This window comes from Leiobunum rupestre, chromosome 11, assembly GCF_980474605.1.
Source record: "Leiobunum rupestre chromosome 11, qqLeiRupe1.1.hap1, whole genome shotgun sequence".
Classification (NCBI taxonomy): domain Eukaryota; kingdom Metazoa; phylum Arthropoda; class Arachnida; order Opiliones; family Sclerosomatidae; genus Leiobunum; species Leiobunum rupestre.
In genome coordinates this window covers 41,396,028-41,411,963 of record NC_143394.1, presented here as the reverse complement: position 1 = coordinate 41,411,963, position 15,936 = coordinate 41,396,028, and the positions used below count along the sequence as shown (strand labels likewise).

At 35.2% G+C, this 15,936-nt stretch overlaps 1 protein-coding gene across 2 annotated transcripts in view; it reads right to left on the bottom strand.

Annotated features, from left to right (window-relative positions):
* Window positions 1-8,703: 8,703 nt before the first annotated feature.
* Window positions 8,704-15,936, bottom strand: part of LOC149922856 (uncharacterized) — a 296,008-nt gene continuing 288,775 nt past the window's right edge. For both annotated transcript variants that reach the window (XR_016477147.1, XR_016477148.1), the window contains one exon: window positions 8,704-9,195. The gene's annotated coding sequence lies outside the window, so the exon portion shown is untranslated. The remainder of the gene's footprint in view (window positions 9,196-15,936) is intronic.

Sequence of the window (15,936 nt, the reverse complement as noted above, 5' to 3'; positions counted from 1 at the left end):
ATTCAACCGTAAACAGGTCAAATTCGGAATTCCCGCCGCCAGGGCCGTCTTTACGTGATTGGGGGCCCCTGGGCAAAGCGATACGCGGGGCCCCTAATAATTCCAGACAATTTCTTAAAGGCCTAGGTTTTTTTCTGCCTGTCCCCCTTTAAATTAACTTATTGGAGCACAAATACCCCGGTGGTAGGCCAACCGCTGAACATGTTGGCCTAATTTAAAGGGGGGCAGGCAGAAGAAAAACTAGGCTTTGAACCTCCAATGCAAAGTCCATCATCGCCCTAATCTTCAAATATTGGTTCAAATAAAAAAATGCGACGGTCTACACCGTCTATATCACGAAAAGACATGTTTTAGATAGTTTAAAAATTTGTAAAATGTAAATAGACAATACTAATATTTAAAAAATGTGGAAAACAATATTTGTAAGATTCATCTTTTTCACCTTACAAAAGTTGAAAATGGGGCCCTCCAGAATCTTGGGGCCCTAGGGCAGTGCCCTATTTGCCCAATGGGAAAGACGGCACTGCCCGCCGCCGATTTACTGGAAATTCTTGCTAGTATTTTTCCGCCAATTTTTTTTTAGATATTTAGCGTTTCTTAACATAGTATTCAAAAGATTATAATTTTCCAATCTCAATTTCATTTCAAGAATCGCGGTTTTCTAGAATTCGAATATCCCATCTCAGAATTAAACAATAATTCACTCATCTGTAAATAATAATGTTGTCATTTTTTAACTAACTAATAAATGGGTTTCGTGTTTTCCAACCCCCTCCGTTCCAATCGAACACAAAAGCTTGTAAGGTTAAGCCTAGCGATAACGAAAAATGAAATATTACTATTTTAGTTTTTGAAAAGCATAGGAAGGTTGGAGATGGGATACACTAGCCTCAACTGATTGGATCGCTTTAAAACCCTCTTCTACCAGGAATCAATGCTTTTTAGAAACCCCCCCTGGGCTAAATTTTGACAACCTCTCATAAACACACCCGCCTTCCTATTATTTCTTTTTCTGGCCAGAAGAAAAAAAATACAGCCACCATTTCTATAGAAAAATAGCGGCTAAGTTTCGAACTGATAAAAATTTTGAAAAGTCAAAAAACTGAAGCGTGAGGTACAGCGGACGCGGGGTACCCTAAGACATTCCAACGGCGGGAATCGTTTCTCTCGAGTCTTGTTAAACTGCCAGAGAAGTTACTAGAAGCCGCGTCAAATCAACCATGTAGAATGAAGCGAAACTACCATTAGACGATTTTACATTGGCTAAATTGAAAGTTAAACGTCCTATTTCCCTCTAATCCATTACACTTTTTTGTTAGTTTGGCGCGAGGAAAGTGAAACCCCCCGTTTTGGGGGAAATCTCTGAACCCAAACGTTTCTTTTTCTGGCAAAAGAGAGAGAGTCCAAAGTCGGCATACGCTTTTAAGACGTCTTCACTTAAGAATATTGCCTCCGTAAATAGGCATCCAGGGAATTCTTAGAAAGCGAGAGAGAGAGAGAGTTGAAGACACGTGTTGACAATTGGCTTTGGAAACTTAGCAGAGGATCATTTCCATTTTATGCCTCTCGTTTCAAAGCGTCAAAGAAAAAGGTTAAAGCCATCCAGAAACCCCCGAAAGTCTCATTTTCGACAGAAGGAAGAGTTTTAAGATTCATTAATTCATGTTCATTTCAAGTAAGTGCTGCGATTTACATTACATTATTAAGGGGTCAGGGCTAAGCCAGGTGTTACGCTTTTAAATCTACGACCACTGGGCACTATAGCTGTTGCTAGCTACGAAGCGATACATCAAATCGGAGATAAAACAAATTTATTAAAATAGTTATTGAAAACAATTTTCGATTAACAAAGTAACAAAACGGTACAGAAAAAGTAGTCCAATTTTCCGTACTAGTCTGTTTCTTGAAACGCAACTTTATATTATGTTTATGTTTACTTTTTTTATGTGCAAAGCAAGAGCACCAACAAAGAAATATATGCATGTTTCCTTCCTTATTTAATGGGCACAACAACAGCTCCAACAAGGCAATACACGCATGTTTCTTTCCTTATTTAATGTGCAAAACACAGTTGCTTTAAGGAAATATACGCATGTTTCTGTTTATTTATTTAATGTGCACAACAACAGTATCAACAAGGAAATATATGCCTGTTTATGTTTGCTTTTTTAATGTGCACAACAACAGCACCAACAAGGAAATATATGAATGTTTCTATCCTTATTTAATGTGCACTACAACAGTGGTAATAAGGAAAAATACGCATGTTCCTTTCCTTATTTAATGTGCAAAACAAACAGTACCAACAACTAAATATAGAAATGTTTCTGTTTACTTATTTAATGTGCAAAACAACAGTACCAACAACGAAATATACAAATGTTTCTTTCCTTATTTAATGTACCAAACAACAGTACCAACAACGAAATATACTCATGTTTATGTTTACTTATTTAATGTGCGAAGTGACAGCAGGGGCGTAGGAACGTTCTAGAAGTTGGAGGGGGCAAAGATAAACGAACAGGGGGTCTGGAGAATGGTTTTGAATTTTTAATGGAGTGTAGCTTCTCCGAATGCATGTGTACTTTTTACTACTACGTAAATTGGTGGGAAAAGACTGAAATTTAAACACAGTTGATGTTCTATAAACTGTATATGCTTTTAAAATGATTATTTGAGCCTTTTGAAGTTTTCAACTGACCAAAGGTTGGAGGGGGCAATAACATTAGTTGCCCCCCCTGCCCCCCTGGTTCCTTCGCCCCTGAGCGATAGTACCAACAAGGAAATTAACACATACAACGTCACAGTTGTTTTAAAATAAAGACTATACATTACAGATTAGTTAGCGGTTTTTTGAGACAAGCTTTCTGTCATTCCCAACAAAGAGATAATAACACCACTATACTCAAACTATTAATTGAAAAACACCACAATACATACAAAAAAAAATACTTTACATATATACTAAAGCATATAAGTTAACGAAAATACAATTTATAAATAATTTAATATTGCCAAGCAGTGCTATTTTCCTGTGGTGAAAATGTATCTACTATTTAATATTACCCCGAACATACGAAGGTACATATTTCATTTTTTTATGATACTTCTCCCTTAAGAAATTCTTCTAATATACTTCTGATATTATTAATATATTTGCTTATTTAGTTACATTTCAGACTCGACTGTTGTAAAATATATTACGTTAGATACTTTAGTTGAAAGGTGGGCGGATAGGTAAATAGATAAAGCTATTAACATGATTTACTAGCGTGTTTAAAAATTATCGGCGAGGGTAATTTTTCACTCTGTTTAATAATTCAGAAATATCTTTCGGTTAATAATGCCGGCTCTGGCAACTAATCTTGAAGAGATTTTCAATATTTCATCACTTTATGGGAAAATCGGCAGATGCGCCTTCGCTTGATGCATGGCCTCTCGCTCCGACATACGCCTAAGTAAAAATCCCAACCATTGCCGCTTTCTCTTTCGAGTTTCGCTACCAGTCTACTACGCAACGCCCTCTCTCGACAAACGACCGAACTACAACGCTCTTTTGTTTTTGTTTTGGCTATCCTCAATCGAATCACCACGTTTCGCTCACATGGGGAGATTTGGAAAATATTTGGTCAATTATTTTTCAACTTCTGATTAATAGTTTTTGATTAAACTTGTTTTAAAGAGAGTTGCTATCTCTTGGAGATATTTCATTAATTTTGTTTTTTTTAATACTCTTAAAAAATATACGAAAATAAAATTTGGTTTTTCGAAAAATTAACCGTTTTTTAAAAGGATAATTTAATAAAACAAATCTGAAAGTGTCTATTTAAACCGAATATCGATACATTATTAAATATGGTTTAAAATCGTTCACGTGTAATGGAAAATTACTTGAGTAATTAAAACCTATTTTGTTTATGGATAAATTATTATTGAAACTACTTTATAATGTAAATTTTACATTTCATATTAGAAGATTGTAAATTTCCAGCTGTGCTTACTCTACTTGGGAGAAAATTATAGAGGTACATGTGCCATTATTACAGGCTAAACGGACACTTTTCTTGAATGATATGTTACATTCTTCTGATCACACGTAATTGATAGCTGCAAAAACTATTGCTTTATCTATTTCTTTTCACAGATACGCTAAGGATAAGGTTTATTTAGACTTTAGCTCAATTCAAAGTAAGATTTATTAAAATTGCATTTAAATGTATTTTATTATTTGCAGGAGATCTATAAAAATAATAAAGCAAAATTTATTTTTGTAGAACAGCTATTGATCTTGTACAAAAATAAGGTTGCTCTTGAACAGCCGTTGTACAAGTACAATAAGGTAGCTGTTGTAAAAAAATAAGGTAGCTATTCTACAAAACATGAGGTAGCTATTCTACAAAACATGAGGTAGCTATTCTACAAACAATATGGTAGCTATTCTACAAACAATAAGGTAGCTATTCTACAAACAATAAGGTAGCTATTCTACAAAATATAAGGTAGCTATTCTACAAAATATAAGGTAGCTATTCTACAAAATATAAGGTAGCTATTCTACAAAATATAAGGTAGCTATTCTACAAAATATATAGCTATTCTACAAAATATATAGCTATTCTACAAAATATAAGGTAGCTATTCTACAAAATATAAGGTAGCTATTCTACAAACAATAAGGTAGCTATTCTACAAACAATAAGGTAGCTGGTCTACAAATAATAATATAGCTGGTCTACAAATAATAATATCGCTGGTCTACAAATAATAATATAGCTGTTCTACAAATAATAATATAGCTTAATCTAAGCCCATAGAAAAACGCTCAGTAAAACTCTGGGAAACGATTCAAAATTGGCGCGTGAAACATTTACTTTATTGATTGGTCTCGTCCAAGGTTTTAGATCTGCCGCGAGATTCAAACGGGGCTCCGATTATCAGTAGGTAAATCGAGGTTTCGGAGGGGCCGCAATAATTGATATAGAATTCTAAATTGAATATCTTGATAATAGCAAAAATATACACTTAGCGATAGACGTTTATTTTCAACAAATAAAACAAGTAGATCTTAATCACTGTTTTATTCGATTATTTAGACGATTTTTAGGGTGCCAATATATATATATATAAAACCTATCGGCAAATATCTACACTAATTTCAATCAGAAAAATAACATAAAAAAGCAAAAACTAACCATGAAGGCTAAACCAGTTCTACGGTCTATACTATTACCACGTAAGCCGAGAGTAAGATAAATGAAATAAGAAGGTCCTCTAGCCTTTCATGGTACTAAGAGGTAACGTTTCTTCCGTGTATTTGGTTTAAACGCTTTGGTTTCGTTTCTTAGTTAATATTAATACATTATTTAGTCCATGGACTAATAACAAAATAGAGATATTTAACCAGTCAATATTTAAAGATTTGTTTTAATTTTACGGCCATGCGAATAAACATTCCTAGAGTGTTGAAAATGGAAGTTTAACTTTTTTTCATTAGCGTACAAGCCTGTAGCTTTGACTGTGCTAAAATTATTACGCAGTTGATTACATATTTAACATTACCAACTTTCTGTCATCGGTGTAATCTGCGTGAAAACTAGTTTTCTAGTATAATTTAATTACGCGCAATAATTTGAAGATAATATGAAACGAGGGGAGCCTTTAATTAATTAAAGGGAATAATAATACATTAATTAACAATAATTAACATTAATGTTATCGGGCTCGAATTTATCCCCAAAAATTTACAATGTTTTAAGTATTCGATTTATTATAAATATTATTTTAATATTAATTGATAATAGAAATATAATATTAATACTATAACAATATAATAATATTTTACACTCGATTCGATCCCAAAAATATTGAATTTACCCCTTTCAACTATAAGTGCACGTCCAGATCATAAATTATTTAAATTAAAAGACCTCATACTACAAAATCAAATCATTATACCTTTCAATTGCAGTTAAATACAGAACCTTTGTCATACACAGTTGTGGAATACTAAAATCAGTTTATTTAGAAAAAAAAAATAAACATGATTTTTTGTTTAAAAAAAAACTGTTTTTAAATCAAACTAAATAACGAAAGCAATAAAAATCCGGTTTAAAACGTGTTTTAAACTCAACGTCATACTTTTAACTTAGCGTAAATTTGTTTAATTTGTAGCGTTTTCTGGCGCTAGCTTAACCTAACTATTGACTTATTAACTTATTTTTAATTTTATTAATAGCTCGTATATTTGGAATTTTATTTTCTAAACATAATATAAATATATAAGAGATATTAACAGAAAAGTTTCTATATCTTAAGTTTTCTTCCCGCCGATCAAATATCCTGGTGGTAGGCCAACGTGTTCTGCGGTTGGCCTACCACCAGGATATTTGCGCGGCGGGAAGAAAACTTAAAGGAAAACAGGCAGAAGAAATACTAGGCCTTTAAAGGCCTAGGGTTTTTTTTCTGCTTGTCCCCCTTTAAATTAACTTAGTGGAGCACAAATACCCTGGTGGTAGGCCAACCGCTGAACATGTTGGCCTAATTTAAAGGGGGACAGGCAGACGAAATACTAGGCCTTTAACGTTATAAGAAGATGGCGACTTCCACCTAAGAGGAATTATATACTTTTGATAATACGTAATATCAAAATGAAATATAAAAGGTATGGTGTGTTAGCGTGTATATTTTTCGTTTAGCCGATAAGTAAATTAAAAGGGGGTAAATATTTAGAAGAGAAGTCGCGCAGACCAGGGCTGTATGATTTATCGGTCAGTCGGTCGAGTAAGCAGCGAGGCTCGACCAGTGTCCAGCCCCGTTATAAGGCTTTAAAATCTCTGTTTAGTCCGGGAGTGCTGGCTTCGTGATAAGGTGTTTGATTTACGAGCAATGACACCTTACATTTGATTAACGTCGCCTTTGTCAAACGCAGACACTATGTAGGTGAGGAGGTAGTAAATAGGCCAGTCACGTTCCGCGGATAAATTAGTCCCTCTCTTTAATGCCTCCATAAAATATCGCAGCACGAGCCTTTTCCCCTCTCGCTACCCCCCCCCCCCCCCGCTTGCCAGGTATACAGCACCGCATACCGGCAAACATTTATTGGATCACGCCTATGCATGCCGAAGCAGAAGGGGGGAAGGAGAGGGGGGAGTGACAGACTGATCCGAAATTGGAAATCACGAAGCTGATAGCTACATTACGTTGAACGGGAAAAAACGATGGCTTGGGATAGCTCTAAAATATGACTTGTCTCGCGTTCCAGAATTTTTAATTACTATTTGACTTACGTTGGATTCAATGGGAAAGAGCTTTATTAAGTATATTTATATAGAGGGAATATTATAGTGTTGGTTTAAAAGCGATTGAGACAAGACTAATACTGGTCTACTTAGGTAATAGTTAGTGAAGGAAGCTGTTGGCTCGCGTGGCACGAAGGGCTTGCCACCACCCACCTACGCGTTAATGGCTTTAAAAGTCGTTAGATGACTTAGGCTTAAGGTGCTTTTATTATTATTTATTATTATTATTTATTATTATTATTTATTATTATTATTTATTATTATTATTATTATTTATTATTATTATTTATTATTATTATTATTATTTATTTATTATTATTATTTATTTATTATTATTTATTATTATTATTTATTATTATTATTTTTATTGTTATTTTTTATTATTATTATTATAATTGTTCTGCCATAAATCTAGTGATGTCTTGTGAATCAAACGATTACAGCAAGAAGAATCAGGTTCGGTTTCAGCTTGTGGCACTGGGTTAAAATTCGGAACCACTCCTTCCCCGTAGAGTTTTTAAGTTATCTCCCTGATAGTTTGATGGGTTTTCCCCGAGCTCTTCGGTTTCCCCATTTACATAACAACTTGCTGAAGTTAACGGTAATAGTCAGGTGGCTTCAGACGTCACTAGTGATTTAGCCTTGTGTGGTTCCTTGGGTATTAGCTTAGCTAACTATTGTTATTATTACGGTTCAATGTAAAAGGCTACGAAGTGTAGTGGTAAATTTTAATCGCAATTAACTTAAAAAATTAAAATTACGTACCTTTAAATTTCACACGATTTTATCTCCTCCAAGGTCCGTCGTCCTGCGCACGTTTAGAGTTTATTTCGAGCGATAGTCGACACCAAGCACACACCAAAGATTAATTTTGTTTGAACTATAATTAGCATTTATCATGCAGAATATTAATATACCGAAACCACAAGTAGGGCTTATGTGAAATATAATACAAATAATATGTAAATACAAACTATTCTTGCACAAAAGGAAAAAAAAACAAGTATATCGCCTAAACAAAATAGACATAATAGGCTTAAAAATATAAGCCTGATACGATAAAGCTTCTCGGAATTATGCAAATAAAAATGGAAACCCACTATTGATTTTTTCGTCGGTAAAAATGATTATTAATGAGAAAGGGCCTAAGACAATTCGTGGGAGATAAAACAGGTTGTCCGCGCTTTTGAAAACAAAAAACCAAGCGCACACTGGGCCCGGCTTAGCAATCACACGCAGGCCGCGAACCCGATAAACCGTCGCTATGGTTACGCGGGGACAAGAGATTAAAAATAGTACGCTATCAAAGCCAGGCCACTAATCACGCCATCTTTTAGCCCGCTCTTTTATTTAAATACGGGCTAAGACGTCAGCCTAATCAGGACAAATATATTCTCCAGTTTCGAATGAAGTTGTTTTTATTGGCTTCAAATACACACAACATGAAGATTAGAGGGGTCACTACAGAGCGTATTACACGAGGATGAGCTTATACAGTATTTGACACATTAAAATGACGTTGGTGGTTTCTTCAAACTGTTCTTATATGTACAAATATTTGGGGGGGATATTTTTACTCTCTACAGTTGTAGGCGTTTTCTTTTCGCGACTGGGTGTACGTTTTGAAGTTCGTGTTAATTTGCTAAACGCGTCATTTGTTGAAATGGTTTGGTCTCCCATTTGTGATCATAGCGGTTTCTCGTACGAGCATATATGTACACGTGTTATCAAAGAATTAATAGAACTGTTCAAGAAATTTACAATTGAATTCAGTTTTCTTTCAGTCCGCGACAGTCATTCGGTTTTTGGGTTGTTCCATCACACGCATTCCTTCTTGAACCAATTGCGGCAGATAGAAAATACAGATACACTTATTTTGCTCTTAGAATGTCCAAATCTGAAAAGAAATAGGATAAATATTTAGAAAAAACACAGTCATTTAATTTAGAAAAAGTAAATTTACTACATCGCCCCTGTTTGTAAGCCATATAAGACGTTACATAACATTATCAATTTGCTAAGTTGATGTACAGTCTTATGTAATTTAAAAATTTTATAATTTTGTCTGGTATTTGCTTAAAAATGTCACAGTTAACTTTATTTATGAAAATATTTTAAGTTTAGCCTAGTACAATGGATTTCGATTGCGTGACAATTTTCATGAGAGTGCACACGTATTTAATGACATGTACACATGAGTTTCATGACAAGTACACGCGATTTTCGCGGTAGGCACACGATTTTAGTGACCTGTACATGCAATTTTCATGACAAGTACACCCGATTTTCGCGGCAGGCACACGATTTTAGTGACATGTACACGCAATTTTCATGACAAGTACACGTGATTTTAGTGACCTGTACACGCAATTTTCATGACAAGTACACGCGATTTTCACTTCACATAGATACATAATATATTCAATACCATTTTCACCTTAAATTATATCGTGCATTTTTCTTTATCAATCGCTCTGTGCATTTTTAATCAACATAAGTTATTTCAAAGCTAGAATTACGCTGAACGAAAACGTTTAAGCAATAAAACTAACACATAATGAAATTTTACGTCTTTATCAGCACCTAAACACTTAAAAAAAACACAGCTTTTCACAATCAGATTATTTTTGGCCCAATGCGAAATAGACCCAGCATATGCGTCGCTAAACATAGTTATACAAAAGAAACCGGGTGTATTCGCGGCACCCATCTTTCACCCAATAGCGACACAGACGGCAAAGCGAGCAAACATTGGCTCTGCCTTACACCAGTGAGATGCTCTACGGGAAAGTATCACTCTCCCAAGAGTCTAGCCACGCCTCGCACTTCAACACGTGAAGACTTTATTGGATGCGAGGGAGTAATTTCATCAAAAACCTTATCAAATCACTATCATCCATTAATTATATGTTTACCAATCACTTCGAGAAGCCCAGATTCCGTATTCTAATTGGTAGAATCACGTAATCTAATTCGTAAATCAGACAAATGAACGCGCGCAAGTTCTTCCAATACACTACCTTATAAGAGCAACGTAACTTTAGATTAACGTTTTTAAGGGGATCATTTTCTAAGCGGATGATGTAAAAACCACTATGCCAACTACGAATTTACCGGTACATAAATACAGTAATAAAACCTAGTCCAAAATTATGGCCATAACCATTTCCGGTACCATTTATTTCTTTCGTCGGGTAGACGAGTATCACCTGGGTTGTGAGAGATTTCGGGGCTATGCTGAAATGAATGATTGGTACTTTGTCGACACAGAGTTAGCGTACTTTATATGCGTGCAACTAAATGGAACCTGCGAATGAACAGTAACGTTTGGTCTTGATCTATCGCTCTTTGTACGTACGAAACGGAAGTCATATATTTCCTTTCTGTCCATATTGGAGTGTAATTTAAGAACGTAGTAGCAACGTGCAGTAGCAATAGAGATAAGCAAGTAATGGCTTTACAACCTTTAATTACGTCAACACATTTTACGATTGTCACGATATAGCTATCCGATATTGTATTAATAGTGTTGACTACAATGTAATAAACATTATCATGTTAAACATTTGTGATGTTCACATCCCGTGCTATATGGTAAAAAAGTACATTTCCTTATGGTGGGAGGCCTCTGTAGATTATTGAAGACAAGCAGGCAAGTCGCTTGATGATTTAGGCTTAGGGTGGTGCTTTGGGTATTAGCCTAGCTGATTTATTATTTTTTTATTTTGATACTGCTTTGTGTCTAATTTTAAAAATCCACGAGTTTTATGTGTCAGGCATATTAAAACTCAGCGTGCTGTACAGTTGGTAATTTCATTGCTAATCGATGGGTTAAAATGGCTATTATCAAAGATTAATACCCTGAGCGCTTACAATTTTATCATACGTTAAAAAAATTTCTATTTTCAAGAAATACTTACGACAGAACTGTTAATGAAAAAAACTACAGAAAATTAATATTGTAGTTTCTAGTCGGTAGATAATATAAAGATTAAATTATATTAAATAAACTGAAACCTAAGAAAGTTAAGGTTTAAAATTAAGCATACTACAGATGGACAGATTACGAAACATTTTAAAGCAAAATATAAAAAACCGGCTTTCTAAGATCAGAAAAAGGAAAATAATTTGTTTGAAATGCCATTAATTATATTTTCCATTTCGAATACAGAGCGTGTGGTCCGCAGGGGTTCCGTGGTTATTTCTTAAGACCCCAACGTAATATTCTAGCCAGCCTAATAAAGGGGCGGGTACCGCGTACAAGCCCTCATTTTTACCCACCCGAATCCAGATGATGCTTCGCGGCACTTTTGAGTCCTGAGAGAGAGAGAGAGGGAGGGAGAAAAGTCTTGTCATTCAAAGTCATGGGACCACGAGATATTTACATCCCCGATTTCATTCTACCCAACAGAGAAGAGATATTTTTCAACGGGCATGAAACTTTTCTATCTTTTGTGTGAAAATATGCGTGATAGCGTACATTCCACGAACAACCAAATCTCTCACAGAGATTTCAACCTGTACGCGACAAAGGCGACGTCATCTCCGGCCTAGTAGAGATTTATGTCCCTTCAGACTGGTTTCCATGTCCACCGAAAGATATGCTGATATATAATTACCTTATAACCCAATTTTAGGAATAATACATACACAGGCTCATGCAAAATTTGCTTCCGTAACAATTAAATAATTATTTAAGAATTTCAATAGCTTTGATTTCTCTATTTTACCGATTCGAAAAGGTGACGCGAGCTATTATTAAATCAATTAAAAAAAAGGGTATCGTTAATTAAGGACGAGTAAATAAGCTTATAATTACCTTCAATTAATGCTTATTTTAATATATTTATATAATCTAACAATCATTTAGCCCCATCAAATATTTTCCGTAATCAATAGAAGAGATTAAGCTCTACGTGCCTGAACGCGAACGTATAAGGTCCCAACAACGATTTTCTACCAGTTACAAAAGCTTAACGGAAATCTATACACGTTTACGTTGATCGCGTGAGGCTAATTCTCAAATAACGTGTAATAATAAACAACAATTGAAAATAATATTATAGAAAACTGTATTAAAATATCCTTTAGATTACGATACTAAAATACAAAAGGCTATAATTTTGCAAGTCAGCTATTTAAAAAATGTATCTAAAATTGACGATCCTTAATTAAAACTTCGTTAAAAATTAATTAAGGTGTTTTTTCTTTCTTAAATGGTGTCAGTTTAAGCGTGGTGGCCAATGAAGTGTAAATAAGGCCTGGTATAGAATGTTTTAGTAAAGCGAGTTGTTTTGGGCTCTCTCGGCCACCAGTAAATTACGTTGAAGAGATTAATCGAGGCCCGAGTGTTTTCGACCAAAATTTCATTAAAAGATGACTAGGCTGATTCTGCGCTGTCCTGGCCTCACCTAAATTATCCCTCCAAAAACCCCTTCCTTTTCACCCGACAAGCTTTTTTCCGGGACACGAGCTAAGCCTTTATTAAATGTTTTATACCATAGGTGGGTAACACTAGTCGTTCACAATGGAAACTTTCGACAAAGTTTTATATACAATCTATAGCTGGCTTTTCAGCGGCATTCAGTGTTGGGCGGATTCAGCTCATTTTGGAGCCGGTGGTAGTTGAAATGAGCCCTAAATTTAAGCGACTGAGTGGAGCCTAGAGAAACCTCTTTATTTAGCCGTTATTAAGCGAAATTATGGATAAACTAAATAATCAAATGAGTGTATCGAGAGAGTCAAAAGTGAGCTTAGCTCAAAAATTGGACTATCATTCGGTAAAATATTTAGCAAGAATGGAGATGCGCCTGATCCCGGGCATCACTATTTCTGTCAATTGCTACTTCTACCACTTACTTTATTAATTGTAAAGTTAGAAATGATAAAAACTAGTTTTATCTTACTATCTTCCACGAACTCTTACTACTTTAAGGGTTTTTTGTGATGAGCTGACAGAAAAACTCGATCGAGCTGAGCGTGTGCTCTGTAACGTAGGTTAAAATGATCCTATCAGAAAGCAGTGGCGTAGCTAGGGGGGCGTACAGGTGCCCGTACCGCCCGAAACGTATAGTCATACGTACAAATCTTTAATGTCAATTATGTGCGCCCCCCCCCGCCGAACCAAAATCCTGGCTACACTACTGTCAAAAACCGCTGTACTTCCATTACAAAAACGAACAAGAAATTATAAATTTATCTGAGCAGATATGATATTATCAAAACTCCGCTCCGAAAAGAGCGTGAGCTCTCGTGAGTTGATAATTTTTTTTAAGAATGCCCATCACTAGCAGCAACGCTTTACTTCTTTTCCGTGGACCCCCATTCACCCCCTAGCATCTCTCTCTCTTCTTCACGCGAATGCCTGCTATGATTGAGTTCTCGAAATTGGTTTTTTACGCTACCTGAACAAGAATTTTGGGCCGAGCTCATTTCGTAGTCTTCTTCGTATAAATTGCGTCCAGGAATGGAAAAAAGAACAGAGTGAAAGTAAAGGATGGTACGGCGCGGAGTGAGAAAAAGCGTGAAAAGAAAAGGGGAAAAATAGGAAACTTTTGCGGGCTATTTTCTTTTTGGCTCTCACCTTGGCCTGCCCCTAGTTCGCCTCTTTTCTGCATGGAATTCTAATTTATCTTCGTAAAAAATAACCTCTCTCGACAGATCCGCTCCGCTATAGTTAAATAATTTAATATCTAGCCAATGTTGTTCCCCGCAGCGTTCCGTATACCTTTCAAAATTTCGGGCAGGGCCGGTGAGTTATGGTCGCCGTACCTCCAACCCGAAAATAAAAAATTCCTATCTAATAAAGTCTTACCAAAAAATTTGACTATCGTAAAATAATATCAAATTGAAGAATGGTTTGCCCAGTTTAGACGCGTTTAATTATACACGTGTTATTCTTAATGCAAAAACTGTGTATCGGAGATTGAGTTCTTGTTCAGTTCAATATTAAATATTTATTTATATTATTAATAATTAATAATCTAAAAGTAAACGCAAAGAAGTAGTATAACGTACAAATTGTTTCTTAAAACTTAAGTCCTTCGATTCAAGCTCTTGTTGAAGTATTTGTAGTCTTGACTTTGACTTGTAGTTTTGTTGGAAAGTGTTTCTAATCTACTATTCTATGTCAAACACCATTTTTTTCTGGGTAGTTTCTATACAACTCTGGTGAAAATCCTTTAGTTTTCTGTGGTACCGTAGTTTATTTCAATATTCTTCTACTCTATGGTATAAAACATGTTTCTTAGTAGTTTGTATACAAATCTTGATAAAAATCCTGCAAGACTGTTTTAAAGTTTTGTGTTGAATATTAATAAAACTATAAATAAAATATAAAAATTAAAAGGACTTTACCCAAAACTTGAATCGAAACCACTCAAACGTATAATTCTGTGACATCTAAACGTTATTCGAAATGATCCTTAACACACATTGTGTAAAAAAAAATTGAAAATAAGTCTGAATTCCCAGTTCGTGTTATAACTTGGAGATAATTTTTGAAAGCACAAAGAATCAAAGTGGTCCGTACCAGTTTTGGCACAAATAAATCATTTCTATACATACACGTTACGAAATAATAATATGAAGTATATTAAAACGCCTAGATGTCTGCCTGCTTGAAATAAAAACGAATAAGAAGAACCTAGCAAAAGTGTGATGGGGTATGCGCGAGAATTGCACGCTCTTCTGTGATTTGAAAAGTTTAATACGCCGCGATTTCTTCAATTGAAAAGAAATTGCAAAACTCGAAATACACAAAAAGAACATCATCCAGGGGAGGGGAACGGGCCGGCTAAGATAGAATACGCGCCAATACGAATGAAGCTGATAAATGGCCCCTCTTTTATTGCGGACATGACATTTGGGATGAAAAAAAGGCAACCACGGCAAGATGCTCTCCAGGCTGCGATCAAGCGGTCAAAGTGAAACCCCTATTACTAGTTGGGAGGGTGGCAATGGGGAAAATTCGTGCCAGAGAGTCTACGACGTGATTGGTTTTGCCCGTTGAAGTAAAACATTTTTAATGAGGGTTATTATTGGTAAGGATTCCAGTCAAAGTTTTGACTAAGATTAACGACTCTAAGTCTGAAAAATGAGCTTTTCACCGTAACGTAAAAAAATATCTAACCTGCTTTTTTCTAAGATTGTATTCTTAACGTACACTTTCGTTAATTCCTACGGGGCATTTTATCTCACACAGTCCCAGACACGCCATGTTCAACGGTTTTTTTACGAGATACATTTATCCCGAAGCGTAACTACGAATTAACGTCGTCTTTTTCAATTAATATCTTCGTAATTAAGGCACGTGTGAAGTATCTACGAGGTAGTTTTTATTAACACGAATTGTAAAAATACCAAATGGTTTGAATTATTTTCGGATCCGCCTACTTCATAAACGACAAAAATTGGTGTGATTAAAAAGGTCGATGCTTATCTATATCTACGAATTCATTTTCTATTGGGAATTTTAAACGTCAGAAGCATCGCGTAAATTGATTGGATACGTTTGAGTTTTCATGTAAGTATTCGGGCAGCCCACTGAGTTCGGACGAAAAATAAAGCAAAAATGTATATAACCTTCGCCTTTTTCTTATCTTCTCCGAATGACAGCCATTTGAATTTGAAGGTCGCT